The sequence below is a fragment of the Corvus hawaiiensis genome, chromosome 7, assembly GCF_020740725.1.
Source record: "Corvus hawaiiensis isolate bCorHaw1 chromosome 7, bCorHaw1.pri.cur, whole genome shotgun sequence".
Taxonomy (NCBI): Eukaryota; Metazoa; Chordata; class Aves; order Passeriformes; family Corvidae; genus Corvus; species Corvus hawaiiensis.
In genome coordinates, this window is record NC_063219.1 from 6,795,348 (window position 1) to 6,813,576 (window position 18,229).

At 40.8% G+C, this 18,229-nt stretch overlaps 1 long non-coding RNA gene across 4 annotated transcripts in view; it reads left to right on the plus strand.

The window, feature by feature from the left end:
• The window catches only part of LOC125328915, a 36,102-nt gene extending 25,234 nt beyond the window's left edge, over positions 1 to 10,868 (plus strand). For 3 of the 4 annotated variants that reach the window (XR_007204952.1, XR_007204949.1, XR_007204950.1), the window contains one exon: positions 31 to 7,869. This is a non-coding gene — a long non-coding RNA (uncharacterized LOC125328915). Of the gene's footprint in view, positions 1 to 30; positions 7,870 to 10,756 lie in introns of those variants that run through there. The other variant, XR_007204951.1, reaches the window with a different exon arrangement.
• Positions 10,869 to 18,229: the final 7,361 nt, after the last annotated feature.

Sequence of the window (18,229 nt, forward strand, 5' to 3'; positions counted from 1 at the left end):
TTCCAGTTTTCTCCTTTTTTCTATTCACAGGTTGCATCCCTCTTCTGAACTTTTGCTTTTTGGCAAATATGCTGCAAAACCAGCACAGTGACTCAGAAAATGAAATTACTACATGATTTATTAAGCTTTACAAGGATGGACTCACAGGAAACCAGATTTACCCCCCCTTGAACCAGTTTTCTAAGTTCTAGGAATAGAGTTACAATGCAAATTAGAATAGTTGGAACTTAGTAGGTTTAAGTGTTTATTTTTCCCTACAGGACAGTAATCAACTTTTTGGTGTTTCTTTATATACTCCTGAGCACAATGGTCAGGATCTAAAGCTCCTATGTGAACCTGAGTGCAAATAACAGTTTTCAGGTGAAAATTTATGTTCCTTGTTTAATACTCACTATTGTCCTAACACCCCTCTCCCAGCACAGTTTCCAGCAGTGATTATACTCTAGTCCTTGGAAACTGTGTAAAACAGCACACTGGCCTAAGCAGACATTTTCTGGAGAGGGGACAGCTGTAAGAGGGTTTTAACCTCTCCCTTCTCCTCCTCTTTTCTTGTCATGGTGATGAGAACTTCCACCATCTTTGGAAAGCTCTGCCACTTCTCTCATTTCCAGCCAGTTACTCCTGCTAACAGGAACAGTAATAAAACTGCTACACAACACAGCTGGCAGGTGAATGGGTGCATCTTCCTGCAAGGATCCACTCCCATCATCTTGGGTATCAAGAATTACATCCTCCAGTTTCATGTTGCGCCTTCATCCTTTTCCTGCAAGGCTGTGCCCGTTTTGAAGGAATAATTTGATCTAATGCATTTTTCATCATCAATAGCAGTTTTTTATGGCAGCAGCGAATCCTTTCAGAGGACATCTGCAGTAAAATACAACAGAGAGAGAGAGAGGAAACATTCAGCAGCTCAATTACTACTTCTGCTTTAGTGTAGGTATGGAAAAATACTGGAAGAAATGGTGGAAGTATTAATGAAAGCCATGTCCCATTAAACTTTTGACCAGATAGGGCTGACTCTCATGTGCCAAGCTGCTGGATATTCATGCCAGCAAATTAATCATCCCAGGAAACATTTACTTCAGATTTGTGGAGATATGTGATTTTCAGTTTAACTATAGGCCTTTTTCTTTGAATTTCCTACCATTTAAAAAACTGCACAAGAACAAGGCCTGTCTGTCACTTCACAAACTGTGTCAACTTACTTTAAGGCTTCCTGTCTCTCACCCTTCAGGCATGACTTAGTTTTGCATAATTTACATATTTTTATAATGCAGAAACTTTCTGGATGATTTTCCATCATGACTTCAGCTCTTTTGTTGTAAAGGTAACTTTTTATGATGTGACAGAAACATAAACAAGATCCCATCACAATAAATAGTTACCATGAACTCATCTTGGAAAATGCATTCCAGGAAACCAGTCACTGTAAAAAATAACAAATACTAACGGCATTAAGAGTGAGAATACAGACAGGGCAGGGATGAAGAATTAGAAATAAAAGTTCTACTGTGCCCTATTTTTTATTAGAAATATTTAAGTTCCTATTAGGTATATTTAAAGGACCCCAAGCTCAAACATAGGAAAATTCTGAATTTAACATTAGCTATAAACCTAATAAAGTAGAATGTGTTGATTTAAAGAATAGCTGGTAACATAACTTCTGGTGTTCATTTATCATATCTTTATGTGCTATTACTTTATAAGATTTTAAATGTAATGCTTATTAAAAATGCAAGTCATATATGAAACAAATACATATGTTCCTGTTCCATATGAAAATTCTAACTTTGATTTGTGGTTACATGTAATAGATCAATATGTACATTGTTCCTGTCCTCCCACTAGATGGATCTGATCCGTTCTGTTCTTTCTCCCATATGTATTCACATCTGCCATAGTGGGAGGTAACCGGTTTAGAAATGGAGAACAGAACCTTGGACTAAATTCTGATCTCATTTACATCATTCAGCAACAGAGCTACCAGCCCTCCACACAGGAAATCCATTAAAATTGCTACTTGTACCACGCCCTCACCCTCCCCAATTAGGATTTATTTTATTTGATAACTCACATCATAATATCATTTCTATGTTTCAGTACAGAGACACAGGCCAAATCTGTAGTATTATGAGATGCGTGGAATTAATTGAAATACTGGTATTTTTAAAATATTGCCTTATGTGTCTCCTGTTGAACACAAACAACCTCATCTTCGAAGTTTCCTTTGAAATTGTAACCTTTTCTGCTTTAATCCTCTTTTGTCACATAACTTCTCCTATACTGATCAGTATTAAGGACAGCTCTGCCACTGTACCTAAGTGCATTATAAATACTATCAATGTTAGTCTCATTCCCCTTTTTTGCTTTCAGTGAGGAGAGACCTTCACCTAACTATGCATGACAGTTTTATCCAGTTTCAGAGTTATTACAGTTAATTGAGAGTCCTTTTAAATCTTGAGGACTTTGAAAATGGTAGGAAATATAATGTACAGACCGGACAGGTATTGACTTCTTTGGTGCCCATTGGATAGTTTTAACAGTGTGGCTCTATTTCAGCCTTAAATTGGAGCAGAGTAATCATACAAAAGGAAAAATTCCTTCAACAGAAAATGTACAAGAGCACAAACAAATCATTATGTCTGTAGATCCTTTATTATTAAAATTGAGGGAAGGAAGGGGTACTCAACGTGTCAGTCACCTTGTAAGAGAACCTGGATTTTGACAGCAGCAGAATAGCGAAAGCCAGAAATAGAGAGCATACCAAAAAAGATTAATTCTCAGTGGAAAGGCGATTTTCTCTGAAAAACAACCTTTATACTTGCTGTGAAGTTAAAGAAGAGCACACAGCAAAAAAAGATACCTGATAGCAACCACAACCTGGCTGCTCATAAAACTGCTAACTAAGCACACACAGTATTTGCAGCTCAGAATTGTGCAACTTTCCATAAAAATTTCACTCTGTGGGAAACTATGTGTATTGAAATTCATAGAAATGCTTATTCACTGCAAAAATGTTCAGTGTCCAAATTAGATGCCCTTCATGAGGCAGTAAATTACTACAAATTCAGTGTTTTTTAGATGCCCACTTTCAAATTGACTTTACAGTACACTTGCACTAATTACCAACATTGCCAGACCTCTACTATTAAAAATAAGTAGCATGCAAATAGTGAAGGGTTTTTTTAAGTGCATGTGCTCAGTCACAACTGGTTACTGAAGGATATATTTTTGTTGGCCTTTCCTCCTTTGCAGAAGCTGTATCTTTCGGTGGATGTCAGAGAAATATTTTCCACAACTCAAATGTGGAGCTGGGGAGAATTTGGGTGTGTGGTGAATCCTGGAGGGTTTGTAAGGCTCTTGGTGCTCTCAGGAAGTGCATTGTTGCTGTTAAGGACAAGAAAGGCACAGGAGAAGGGGTAACTTTCCTTCATATCACCCCAATCCAGAACCATTTCTGAAGCCCTAACACCTGGCATGCTTTCCAAGGCTGCTGAGCCTTTAGGCAAGCCCCAGTTGGACATCCAGCATCATGGAGACACCCCAAATTGAGGCTGAGGTCCATCAAGTCCTGGCCCTTCCAGACGGTTCTCCCAACACATGCCCTGGCCTGACTGCACCCAATCAACAATGATAATCTTCAGGTGTGGCTGCAGCACCACAGCTGGCCCCAATGAACTCTGCTAATGTAACTGCTGCTGCAAATGAGGGTGGGGTCCATTCTGCACACCTGGGGCTGAACCAGGAGCAGGTGTGGGGAATGCAGGAGCATCCCTTTCCTCCCTGAGGGAAGACCAGCAACTCGACCTCAAGGAACATGTACCTATTTTGCTGTTGCTTTTAATTGTTGTCACCAAAAATGTTGGGATAAATCAAACTAACGTTAATATTAGAAGGCAGGCATTATTTTATTCACAGTACTTGGTGTGTGTGTGGTCGCTCCCCAAATGTGCACACTCACTTTGAAAACTTCTCAATATTTATATATTTTTAGCAAACAAAGCAATTAATGTTCATTGGCTATAAATTAAATAATTCTGTTCATTAATTAGTATTCTTTTATTGATTCTCCATTCTCATGCTAATTAGCCCACATTTGCAGTCTTTTTATTATCTTTTTCTCAGAGAGTGTTTCAGTGCAATTGCTGAACTGTCTTTGTTAGTTTCTTCTTTATCTCTGGTTTCTGCAAGACGTCCTTGTAGTCCATAAATTGTGCCTTCTTTTGTGCGCAGTTCTCGGCAATACATCTCTCCCCCAGGTTCTGTGCTTTGACACATTCCAAGGCTGGTTTAGCAAAACTTAGTTTCAGGAGCTTTCCCAAACTGTGTTCTAACAATAGTGGCTTTGCTACGTGCTGGCCATAGTGGAAAAATCACACTACTTATGATGAATTAACAAAGTTAATTAGAAAAGGTAATTAAAAAGAATTAATTAGAGAAGTGAAGCATTGGCTGCCGGGGCCGGTGTCGGTTGCTGGGCTGATTGGGGTTGCCAGGCAACCGGCGGGGCCGACGGGGCCGGGCCTGGGCCGGGCATAACTTAAAAACCAAAACAAAAACCCCAGATCCAACAAAAACCCCAGACCCAACAAAAACACCAGAAATAAAACCTCAAACCACAGGTTTGATGAGTACCCCGAGGGCCACTGTGCTGCCCATGGTGGCAGGGCCTACCCGCCTGAGGGCTCGGGGCAGTGTGGGTTGCTTTCAGGGCATGCCTTAAAGGCATTCACGTTATAACGCTTCAAAATATTTGGCTTTTTAAAAGTTGCAGGCTTTGGCTGCTGGATAAAAAGCTTCGGGCTCGAGACTTTGATGGAACAGTTGCATAGAAACAAATGAAGATTTAATTATACCTCCTTACAGAGGAGTTCAGAACACTCAGGGCTTGTTTGCCCCCCTAAGACTCCACTCCTCACTTGCGGAAAAAGCTTTCTTGGTGACCATGTTCTCTGGGTGCCTGAGCATTTTATTTCTGTGCCCATGACTAAGAAAAGTTAGAGCTGACACTTTCCTTTTACCTGCAGGAGACTGCAATGGAATGACAGAACTGTGCTACGAAACAGTGTCATTGTGTATTTATCTTGTGAAGTTATGAGTAATTATAAGTGAGGCTCTTCCTGCAGTGCTGGTTTGGGTGTTCCTCGGGAGGTGGTGGGGCTTGGTGTGGCAGTGCATTCCCAAGGGATGGCACAGTGCTCTGGTGAGGCTGATCACCTGTGTTTCTTCTGAATCCCTCACACCAACCCTTCTGTGACTGTTAGGGGGCTGACTCAGGTGGTGGTGTCAAGAGTGAAAGGAATAAACTTGTTTCACAAGAGGAAAAATAAAGCAAGATGTTTAATACGTATAAATATCTCAAAGGCAAGTGTCAAGAGGATGGTGCCAGGCTCTTTTTAGTGGTGCCCAGTGACAGGACAAGGAGCAACGGCCACAAACTAAAACATGAGAAGTTGCACCTCAACATGAGGAAGAGCTTCTTGACATTGAATGTGGCAGAGCACTGGAACAATCTGCGCAGGGAGGGTGTGGAGTCTCCCTCTCTGGAGACATTCCAAACCACCTGTGTCACTTGCTCCAAGTGACCCTGCCTTGGCACAAGGATTGGACAGGGTTATCTCCAGAGGTCCCTCTCAACACTAATGATGCTGTGATTCTGTGAAGTGATTCAGTGGCAATCACTTGCCGCCTGCTGTGTGCAGGCTGAACCACACAGGTTTCTGAGCAAAAGATGGCAAACCCTCCAAAACCCCCTTGTTTTCTCTCTTACTGCTAAGCATGTTGTTACATGATATGAGTATCTAGCTAGTGTCACTTGCCTGGTTGTGCCCACTCCCAGCCCACTGCACACCCTCCTCCAGTCTGGTCACTGGTGAGGCAGAGTGACAAAGAAAAGGCCTCAATGCTGCTCAGCAAAAGCAACATCACTGTGTTACCAGAACTGTTTTGGTCAACAGTCTAACCTACAGCACTGTAAGAGCTGCTCTGATGGAAACTAACTCTGCTCTAGGTAGGCCCAGCTGTTTGGGTTCTGGAAATCTCCACAGGTGGTGGATCCTCTCTGAGTAAGTCTATCTGCTTTGCCAGGGTCTATGCACTCCCACTGAGAAATTCCAATATTTTTTTGCATGCAATGGGAGTCTCCACTGCTGCAGGCAGTAGTTGTTGCTTGTCCTTTCACTGATTGACTTGGGGAGGAGTCAAGAGCCATGTCATCTCCACAGCCATGCTATAGGCTGCTGAGAGCATTAGCAACACCCACCTCTTGCAAGGTTCCTGTTCTCCAGGGCTAATAAAACTTGTTTCTTCAGTCTCTTTTCACACTTCATGAACTAAAGCCTCTGTTTCATTGGCAAGTTAAAGGTGCACTCTTATTTTTGCCTCCCCTGAGGGCTAATTGTTGGTCCTTTTTGTGGGGAACTCAAAGTAGGCAGAGTATTCCAGTCATGGGCTCATATTCCAGGCATGCCAGCAGGAAGTCACTCAGCTTTGACCTTGCTGTGATCTTGCTGATCCACACATTACTGACCCACATTAAAATCCTTGCCCAGGTAAGACCCCTCAGAAGCTTTTTTTCCAAAACCTGCTACACAGTCATCTCCAGCCTTGGCAGTTTCCAGGGGATAATCTGCCCACACTGCAGAACTCTGCAGTTGTCTGCTCATTTTAATAAGTTCTGCCTTTCTGCTGCTTTAAAGCAACAAAGTAGAGCAGTAGTGCAGAACAAGAGCCTCCAATCCTGATATTGGATGTTAGAACTTCCTTGCTCTCATGTAACAGATGCAGACAGAATATCTAAGTTAAAGTTTTGTGCCCCTTAAAAACAGGGGAGACGTGTCCCTTTCTCAAGTGTCTTTCAAATTACCTTGCAAACTGCAATGAGCTACAATGCAAAGTCTGAAATACCTGTTTGTATCAATTTGGGATAATGTTCTGGTTGCTATTATCTACTGTGGTGAGTGGAACAGAAGGTACATCAGCCTGGCACAGATAATGATTCCCTCATATCACTTTTTCTGAGGTATTTGGACTATCCAGACTAGTTTCAAAAGACTGTAAAGTCTTACAGTTTGCAGGTTTGCATTCTGAATTTTTATCTATTTTCAGCGTCTGCCAGCTATATTGAAGTGATACTGTATTATGTATGGGGAAATAGAAAGCTATCATCTCAAAATAGACCATAATATTGCACCTTATTAAAAAATACATGTGGGTTTTCTGCCAGCAACCATGACTTACGATAATGACTGTTATCAATATGCAATTACTTCTGTTACCCTGGAACATATTGACATTCATTTATTTAAAGATAATGTAACACATTTGTATTCATTGAGGTAATCATTGGATATGATTAAATGTGAATGCCCATCTTATACGAAACAGTAAAACAACAAAAAAATTGTCATTGGACGTTCTGCACTACTTAAAATAGGTTGTAATAAATTCTGAAAATTGCATTTGAGCTTCTTTGAAACACAGTGACAACCAACCATAAAGAAGCAAAAGCATAACTTGGGTGATTGCCAATTTAAACATTCATTCTTTCTAATGATATAGGCTGAACTTGACAATAAGAAAAAGACCTTCAAATAAAACTGTAATCCCGTGTTTGTGGAATGGACTACAGAGTTTGTGATAGTGTGGAACAGAAGTCCATTTAAACCGTGACATTAAGTGGAGGCAGGAATCTGTTTGACTGGGTTGTTTAGATCAGTTTTGAAGATGCAGAGGTTAGATGTGGCAACAGGCAGGCATTTAAATCTGGTGTTTAGGTTTTGAATAATCATTTTATCCCCCAAATTCCTTGTGGAATATAGGATACCCCAGGAGGGCTTGGGCATCCCAGGGCTGTTGCAGAAGTACCCCTGAAGGGGCCTCAGGCTGAAGATAGGCTTGCAAGGCACCTGCCAGCCGGCAGCCTTGAACAGCCTTGGGAAAAGGTATACACTGGTCAGCTCCCCTGCTGCTTAGAGGTTTTCTCATGGGAAAGGGGCGTGAACTTTGGGAAAAAGTATAACTTGGTGTAACCGAATAATAAAACTGGAGCATGATGCTCAAATCGTATCGGTGTTCGTATCGTGACTCTGGCTGGATTCCCCTGCTCCTGGGACCCCCCCTGCTACACCCAAATGCTTCAGAGTTTTCAGGATTTTAGCTAAAATGCATCTGTCTATAGTGCATTTGCTACATAAGAGTAGTTCTCTGGTGACAGGTTATTATGATAATTATCACCTTGAGATCCACTTCTTCAAGGACACCAGCCAGAGCCTTTTCAATATTCTGAGTTTTCAAATTCTTCTCTTGGTGATGATGGAGAGACTGAAGCTCAGCATATTTGGTTGTCCAGTTATATGGTATAAAATGCTACATCCATTTCTACAACTAACTACTTCTTTGTCCGCTGCTTGTCTTAAATACCTTGATTTTGATGAACTTCGAAAAACAAACCCCAAACCAACAACAAAACATACCCCTGAAACCCCACAAAAAACCTCCAGTCCAAAACTATCCATGGTGTTGGTTTCTTGTTTGAAAATTAGGGATATCCTGGTCAACTGTTAGATGGTTCATGGAATCATAGAATGGTTTGGGTTGGAAAGGACCTTAATGCTTATCTAGTCCAGTTTGAAAACCCCTGCCATGGGCAGGGACACCTTCCACCAGACCAGGTTGCTCCAACCTGGCCTTGGACACTTTCAGGGATGGGACAGCCACAGCTTCTCTGGGCAACCTGTGCCAGGGCCTCACCACCCTCATTGCGTGTTTTAACAAAAAAGTAAACAAAAAAGCCTTACTTAAAACCATCTAAATTGGATGTAATCGAGTCTGAAACTATTTCCCTTTGTCCTGACACTACAGACCCTGGTAAAATGCCCATCTACATTTTTCTTATAAGCCTGCTTTCCCCCCCCACCTTTTATTGAAAGGCTGCAGTAACGTCTCCCAGGTGTCATCTCTTCTCCAGACTGAACATTCCCCAAAATGAGAGATGCTCCAGCCCTCTAACAGTTTTCTCTCTCCTCTGCAGCTGCTGTCAAAGATCTGTCTTGTATGGGGACCCCAGAGCTGGATGCAGTACTCTAGGGAGGATCTCATGAGAGTGGAGTAGAGCAGAATCATCTCCTTGACCTGCAGCTACTCTTTTTATGCAGCCCGGCTTAAGATTGGCTTTCTGGGCTGCAAGTGTTGCATTGCTGCCCCATTCCAATGTTTTTCTTTTGTCTACCAGTATCCCCAAGTCCTACTCAGCAGGGCTGCTCTTGATCTGTACATCTCCCAGTCTGTATCAATAGTGGGGATGGCTCTGAGACAAATTAGTGATCAAGTGCAGTTTTCTTTCCGAATAACAAAGTGCATTTTTGCCAGATGGTGCTGCATGTGTAGATGCATAGTGAGATCTTCTTTATTAAATGTATGTATATAATACAGGTGTATACATTTTGAATCATGCTTTGTGAAAGGACTGGCTGTCTTAATAGCAATTTATAGCTCAGTATGATTAGAGGAGACTGTCTTCATTCCTTCGCTGATTCTGGCAGTAGCTGCAAAACAACCCAGGGATTTCAAAAGACTTTCCCCAGAATGTTTGTCTCCAAAGCAAAGAAAAATGAAGTTACATTTCTCAGAAACGCACTTTTTATAACCCGAGCTCACTGGAAGGCTGCAAAGAATCCTCATGTGTACAATAACTCAAAAATTTATCAATCAAACTAAGCTTTTTCAGAACTACCTGTTGCTTTGAGTAGGGCCTCACTGTGGTACTGCCAATACTCTAAGTTGTTTCTGTTCCAGTTTATCTAAATCTGTTTACCTCTAGTCTCCTAGTGCAGTTTGTGTAGTTGTGGTAAACCCTCCTCAGTTAGCAGGGAGCTGGTAACCAGAGTTTCAAGCATAGAAACATGAACTCTTCCATTTGATTTGGGCCTAATAGTTTGTTCATCTACTGCTGCAGGAACACACGTTCCTCTTATGAATAATTCCCTTTGAACTTGCAGAGCTTTATCTGTGCTGAGAGCTTCTGCTGAAGCTCACAAATGCTTATGAAGCTGTTTCATCCATCATATTTTTTTATGTACTTTTGCATAAGCTGGAATGTGCTTTGTTCTGTGACCTGACACTTATCTGAAGTGAACTTGCTCCTTGTTGGGAGAATTTGATGCAGAAGTTTTAGTCCTCTGGAGAAGCCCTCACGGTTCCTTAATATCATCAGCCTTGTGGTGCCCCACCACACTGCTTCCAGCCTAACCAAATGTCATGGATTAGCATAGCTACAGAAGTGATTCTCTTGCAAAGAGGTGCTTACAGCTTCCCCTATGACTTGACAGAACCTATCAACTGGCTAGTTTGAATATTGACAACTTTTTAAGCCACTTAGAGAGCTTGACACACCTCTGTAGTCCACATTTAAGAATGGACTAACTAAAGCTCTCTCTTGCTTCCAGCCTTGGGACAGGTAACGGGGGGGGGGGCCCATGCGGCCCAGTGGGGCCGGGCCCTGCTCGGCCCAGGCCAGGCTGGGACATAGCCATCCTGGAGCCATGCGGCCCTGTTCCATCTGCGCCCCCCCACCCAGCCCTGTTATGTGCAGGCAGCGTGGCCCGGCTCCACAGCCCCCCTTCTCCAGTGTGGCCGAAGATTCATCTGAAGCTGCCCTGCTGCCTGGCAAAGATCATGTGACCAACAGCGATAAGCAAACTCCAGCTGTGGGGCCAGGTGAGATTAACCCTTTTTTTGTGCTGTATGTTTCCTCCAGAACAGATGAAGCCTGCAAACATTAATGCTCTTCCGAGTCTGAGGAAGAGGGAAGGTGAAGAAAACACCATAGAGAGCTGAAACCCTGAGGGAGGAGAAAGAGGAGATGCTTAGAAGCTGAAATTATGTTGTAAAGCTATGGTGGTGATGGACTATGATACATCAGAGCACCTGATGTAATTTCATGAAAGCATGGCAGGTGGAGTGTTCAAACTGTACTTGTGAGCAAAAGTACCTATGCTGAAACAAGCAAATGACTGTAATTGTGATCAAAAGTACTTGTGCTGAAATAAGCAAATGCTGAAGCAGCTGTAATTTGATGAGAAGTTTGAACAGGGAGAAATGGAAGTGATGAGGACTCTTGCTCCAAATCGGAAGGAGAAGACCTCTGTTCCTAGAGATGAAGATGCTCCCAGAGACAGTCCTGGAGATGAAGATGCTCCCAGAGATAGGTGAAGAGAACCTTTGTTTCTGAACAGCTCAACCTTAAAATCATATCCCAGTAGCTCAAGATTGGACCCTCGAAAGCAGTTGTGGGGAAAGCTGTAAGTCGGGGGAAGGGACTCTCACATGCGAGCAGAGAACCAACCTGGGCAGCTGTCTCGCTGTGACAATGAAACCATGAAAGAACTTCTTGTGGAGATGTCTCCATAGCATGAGCAAGAGAGACTCCTCTCCCTAAGTGAACCGCAAAAAGATTATTATGGAAGTGGTAAACTGACTGAAAATCTCAAGGGTTGTCTTTTTACATTGTCAGTGGGAGAACAGAGACAGGTAGGGGGAGGAGAAGTGTTCTGAAGGTTTGGTCTGATTTTTTTTTTTCCTTTCTTTTAGGTCTGTTAATAAACTTCTTTATATTCTTTTAAGTTTTGTGCCTGCTTTGCTTTCTCCTAATTCTTATCTCACAGAAGGTAAATAAGTAATGAGTATTTTGAACCAAACCACTACACCTATATCTCTGCATGATACAAACCTGGTATTTCCAACAGATGGTAGTTAGGAGTTATGGAATACTGTTGATCTCATTTGCTGCCTAGACCCTCACTTCATTAAAAAAAAAATAGTTTTTTGTTATCTAAGAGAAATTTTCTGGGCATATGGCTAGACGTAGTAAATTGTTAAAAGGAGATTGTACCAGAAATTTTCAGAGCTTCTGATTCCCAGTCCTCCAGAAAGATGACATTTGACAAAATTTTCACATGTTGCTTTGGCCACTACTGTCTCAAGATGCCTGCTCTGGAACTTTCCAGGATTTTGACCATGCAGCAGCCATCTGGGAGGGCAGCACATCAGAGTGCAGGAATTCAGGGTTTTCTAGGCTGACCTTACTCAAACATGAAAGCCAAGGTCAGCAGTTGGTCTTGAGACTTATCTATAGCTCTGACATTGGTGTTAGCCCTGAGCTGACTTCTTGCAGCTTCTTCTGAACCTCGTTCAGAATGTATCATCTTGTGTTGAATCTCTAGAGTCTTGAACCCTGATCTAATCCTTCTGTGCACCAGGCAGTGACACTAAAATGGCCTAATGTAAAGCTGGTTAACCCCTGAGGTGGGTGCAGCAGCAGCTGTGAGTTCCCCAGGAGTAACCTGCCCCAGCACGCTTCCAGGGGGAAGCCTGGATCTGGGTGATCCTGTGGTTCACTCTTCAGAAACACTTGCTGTAATGCAACTCAGGGAGAAAGTGCTACAGGTTAAATTAATGCCTGCCTCATGTAATTTCGTAATTATGTAATTAAATGTTCTTGTAGATGGTCCAAATCCTACTTGGGTGGATGGGTATTAAACATTTCTTCCATACTGTAGAAATGGAGGCTTTTAAAATAAACATATTAACAATGTCTCCTGCCAGAAACTTCTAGAAAAGACTCAAATACTGTAATTTATTTTAAAGTGGCCAGATCTCTCTATATAATTTTTTATCAATTATTGTTTAAAAGATTTTGGATTTTGAAAAATTGCAGTAGGTTTGACAAGCACTTGACTGACATCATGTTGATTAAATAGCATTTCCTCTGACAAACCCAGTGAGACCTCCTACTCACAGTAGATGCATGAGCTAATTGAATTCTTTTTTTAAACTGCTTTTGAATTTCAAACTATACAAGTGACACCAGACCCCCTTCTCCCACACAGCTCAAACATATACCTTTCTGATGGCTTCTTTTGGTATGCCATGTAGGTAATATCAGTGCCTTTGGTAAATCATCAGGATGTTTCTACTGTGTTCTGAATCAGAAATATGGAACTAAAAGTTTGGTGTTGTTTTTGGGGTTTTTTTGAAACTGAGTTCAAGCCTAGTACCATCAATTTATAGTTTTGTGGGTGATAAAAATGTGTTATAGCTAAATTTTACAAAGATAGAATATCATAGAATCATACAATGCTTTGGATTGAAAGGGACCTTAAACATCACCCAGTTCAAACCCCCCCGCCATGGGCAGGGACACCTTCCACTTGACCAGGTTGCTCCAACCACAATGTAACCTGCTATTGAACACATCCAGGCATGGGGCATTCACAGCTTCTTTGGGCAACCTGTGCCAGGGCCTCACCAAGAGCCCTGATTGATTTAGCAGTGATCTTTCATCCCAATGTTAGTGAAATAAAATGATATTCATTACGATGTTGCTTGTGAGGGAGGAAATATGGCTCTACATATGGTTTTATTGACTGCATGCTTCGTATAAGAGTGTTTCTATAAAACATTAAAAACTATATTAAGGCATGATAGGAACAAGTCTTTAATTCATATTGATATAGGATAATTTTCATCCCTAAGTACCATTACCTTTTATATGAAAGAAAGCATATTAGTGGTGCATCCTAGATTATTTAGCAGAAGATACCTGGTTTTGTCTTCTAGATGTTGAGGAAAGCAGTAAGGAATTCAAGGCTGATGGAGGCACTTGGGCCAGCAACATGTGTGTATAATGATTCCTGCTTTCCAATTGTATTTTCTGCTTGTGGGAATATACCACTCTAAGCATTGTATACTTTGAAGGCATCTCTCTTAGTTAAAAGCTCATTCAGCATCATTGCAGATACCTTCTGCAAGTTTCTAAATATCTGATGTAGGATATAACAGTTATTTCTGGTGCTTAAATATCTTTGCCCCATATGGGAATAGCTCGAGTAGAACAAAATGTTTTAGCATAGGGTACATTGACACAGTCTAGTTCCATAAATGCAGTAGATGCTATAATTAATTATGTGATAATGCTGTTGAAAATATGAAATTATTGTCTATCAGCCATTCTTGCTGTTTCTCTGGCTCCCACATCTTCCTGTCTGGCTGGGTTTGGGTGCAGGTATCTGGTGTGATGAGCGATGTCCAGGCAGAAATGGCTTCTAAGTATCTTCCAGGGTTAGTTTTGGAATAAAACAGCTGGTCTTGTCACATAAATACAGTTCTGCATTTTGAAGGGCAGAAGAAGAAAAAAGGTTTTTGACTGTCTTTTCCTTTTCTATTACGAAGTTAAAATGTTACCATGTAATACTGGCAGTGTTGTGGAAATTGCTATTTTTGTGGTAGAACATTCCTTGTTATTTTCTTCAGTTCTGCTGATTGTACAGTTCTCACTATGCTTTGAAAAATTTAAGCTTTGCCTCTTCAACATTCTTTATAGTGTTTAACTAGAGACTCCCAGTTCATATTAATACTATGATATTTTCTTCTCTGTACATATGGTTTCCTTTAAAAACTGAGATGAACTTCTGTAATTTGTGTTATCCCTTCCCAATGTGTCTGTACCCACCAGATCAGCAAAATGAAACATTAACATTATACTTGTTTTGCCTCACTCTGGGAGCTATCTTTCAGATTTTATATAGTCTCATGGACAATATTATCATGGTTAGAATATGTCTCATAATCTAGTGTGGCTTACTATTTTAAAATTTTCAATAATCGTCTGCAATTTAGATGTCTATGTGTTTTATACCCATGATATTAAAACTATTAAAAAATTACAAAGGCAAGAAATTTGAGAGATTGGAGATAATGAAGGTGCATATCTTGGTTTATGATAATAACAGGGTTTTTTTACTTATTTCTGTGGAGGAAAACATTTGTGGAAACAAGATGCATTTGTCATTTGGGTGTGCTATGTATCAATAAGTTTTTAAAATAAGAAAAATAAAACTCAACCCCTTCCCCTCGCCCCAAACTTACGGGTCTTGGAGTAGAATATCTTTCTATAATGGCTTGATTTACTACTACTTGCCTACAGAAGGATATTCTGAAAAATGTCTTGAAAATGGACTAAAATATCGAACAAGCATTAATAAAAAATAAAATGAACCAAATGACATTGAACTGCTTCAGCCAGGCAAGGTGACATTGTGCATTGATTGCATTTTTCTTGATGTTGTACATTTTTTTGTAGCTGTTAGTCAACTGTCAAGTATGTTATCTGGCAGACAAAATTAACTTTATTAACGTGGCCATTTAATGACAAGCGTATGTTATAAAGTATTATTTTTTGGTCCAGTAAATCAGGCTGACTTGTGTGCCCCCTTCTTCCAGGGGACATAAGAAATGAATATGTTGTGTATTCTGAAGGTGAGCCCTGTCTTAATAATGTGAGGGCATAAAAAATGCAGTGTTTGGTGTGAAATGTTATTTGCCACTTCTGGTTTTGGTGACACAGATTGTATTAATTGTTTATACAAATATTGAAAACCAATTTCCCCAAGTTGAGTATGTTTTGCCTGTGATGGTAATTGCTGAGTGATCTCTCTCTGCCCTTACCTTGACCCACAAGACTTTAGCTCTATTTTGCCTCTCCTGTTCAATTAAGGAGTGGAGTGGTAGAGTGGCTTTGGGCACCTGATGTCCAGCCATGGTGGGTTCACCTCACTGTTCTAGCTGTGACGATTATGAATTAATTTTATCTCCATCCACACTTATGAGTTTATTGCCTGAACGTTAATTATTATCCGGGGAATAACTAGTTATTGGTAGAGAACAGGGTGATTTTCCTGTTGGTACGGGCGTGACCCTGAATTGAGATATTTTTTAATATGTTCTGACGTAAAACTATTTGACAAGTAACAGTAGCTCAAAAAAACCAAAACAACGAAGCTGTGAGTGTGTACCAGTTTCCTCCTCCACGAGGATCTGGCATAAACTACTTTACTAACCTTCACAGAGATATGTAAATGCAACTGTGCCCTTCACTATTAACAAGAAAGTGAGAAGATTCACACGTTTAAATATGGTGTTTAGAGTCTGAATGAGTAATTCATAATAGCAGATAGTTTGCCATGTATAAGGAGTTGAGTCACTGTTATCCCTTTATGTTCACAGATTGTCTGTAAGCTGGGTTCTGGGAGCTCAGTGAGGGATGGGTAGCTTCCAGTTCATGTTGGGAATGCATCTGTGTGCACTGGTCTGCGTAAACTGGAACTGTTCTCCAGCCTTGATCTGTCATGGCCAGAGAAGCTATCCTCTTATAACAGGGTAAGAGGTGACGAAGCTGTGTTGCAAATAAAATAAGCTCCACTGAGACTAAAGTGTTTATGAGGATCACTTGTGTCTGCTGTCATCAAGTTTGTGTCTTCCTCTTTCAAGGTGAAGCTCAAGAATCCTGTTCTAAAGGTCCAGCTAAGTGTGTCAGTGGTGCACTTGACAAATTAACTACATAATGTGGTCCTAACCTTGAGCTAAGCTTCAAGAAGGGCATGTAAAAATGCTGGAGTAGCTCAGTGGTCTCTAATTAATGAGTTCTTCTAGTGTTTATAAATTCAGATACTGTTCCTGAATAGTATTCTCCTCTTTAAGGTTCCTGATATGTCTGCATTAATCTGCTAATATTCAGAAGACATGGATACATTTTTCCTTAAGATATTCTGAGCTCTGGTGAATATTGAACAATATTTTTTAGAGCAGACTGCTGCTGCAAATAACTTTCTACTAAGTGACAGTGAATGGAAACCCTTCATTAGAGGTTAAATAATAATTGTTAATTTTGATGTGTCAATCTCTTCCTGGTTTTATTTGTGTTTTCCTGGTGTTTGGATGCAAAAATTGTCTGGCCTCTGAATTTTCTCCCTCCCTTACTTGAAAGTAAAATTCAAACTAATCATTAAGTAGTTGGAACAAGATTGCTCTGGGCCAGTTGGTGTCCCCTTCTGAAGTGTGAAGGAGGTGATGGACCACCATACGGCCTTTTCGTGTAGACAGAGGCAGTTGTAGAGTGTGTCTAATCTTTTTCCTCTGTTTTTTTTTTCTCTGCAAGAAATTGAAGAAATAGATTGATTTGGTCATCTTCTCTGAAAGCAAGAAAACAAGTACATGAGTTAAACACCAAACTTGGCCTGAACATGTAAAGAACTTTATGTGTATGATGAAAAGATTAAAAAACCCCTAACAAAACAAAACCAAAAAGATCTCCAAAGCCAAAACACAAAAACCAACCAACCAACAACAGCAACAACAAACCAACTCAGGCCTCTAGAAAATTTTATTAATGGAAGTGTGAGGGGTGTGTGGCAGATGCAAGATCTTGGGAACAACCTGGCTCCAAAAAATGCAAGTCAGAACAGATATGTGGTCTTTTCATTCCTCTCTTACAGTATGCTGCTTAGTGTCCTGTAGGACATGGTAATTTCTGATGGGTGATTAGTGGGTATTTCCTACAGCTAACAAATTAGCAGAAGCCTCACTAGCTCAATTCTTCATCAAGCAAAGAAAGGCCGTAAAAGAGCAACACTCCTTCTTGATACAGACTGGGATTCACGTATCTCCTCCCTTCCAGCCCAAGCAATACAGATCTCCTAATCATGTGATGATCTCAGGGGTCTTTTCCAATCTAATTGATTCTGTGAAATATTTGTAGACATGAGTAGTCAGCTATTAGAGGTACTTCCAGGGGGAACAAATAAATGTGATTTCCTGAATTAAAAGCCTGAAAAGCTAAATCTGAAGGCTCAGGTCTGGAAAAAAAGTAATGTTTAAACTTGAGCATCTGAACCTAGGTGATCTGTTTGCTACTTAAAATCCAAATACACCTCTATTTTGTAAGACTGGGATGAATTTTTGAGTTCACTTGCTAGTTAAGTTTGGATACTTGCCTGTCAAGGAAATGGAGGGAAAGGCTTCACTATTGCTCTGTTGTTACAGAGTATAATATTTTGCTGTGCTGAGCCATCTCAAAATGTGATGTTTCAAACCGCTTCCATGAAACAATCTTCCCTCTCCCTGGACAGCTCAGACTGCAGCTCTGTTCTGCGTGTGAGCACCAGAGGGACACACCTTTCCTTACCAAGTGCTGGAGTTAAACATGCCCAAATTCTAGCTGATAATCTGTTGGTCGTCTAACTGTGCATCAGGGAATCAATTTGAGTGGCTCTAATGGGGTGGGATAGAGGTATCCAACCAAAAAGCTTCACTGCAGACAGTGTGCTATTTTCTGTTGACCTGAAAGAAAGCTTTCCATCAGTATGCTGAAACACTTAAATTCCTGCAGTTTCAA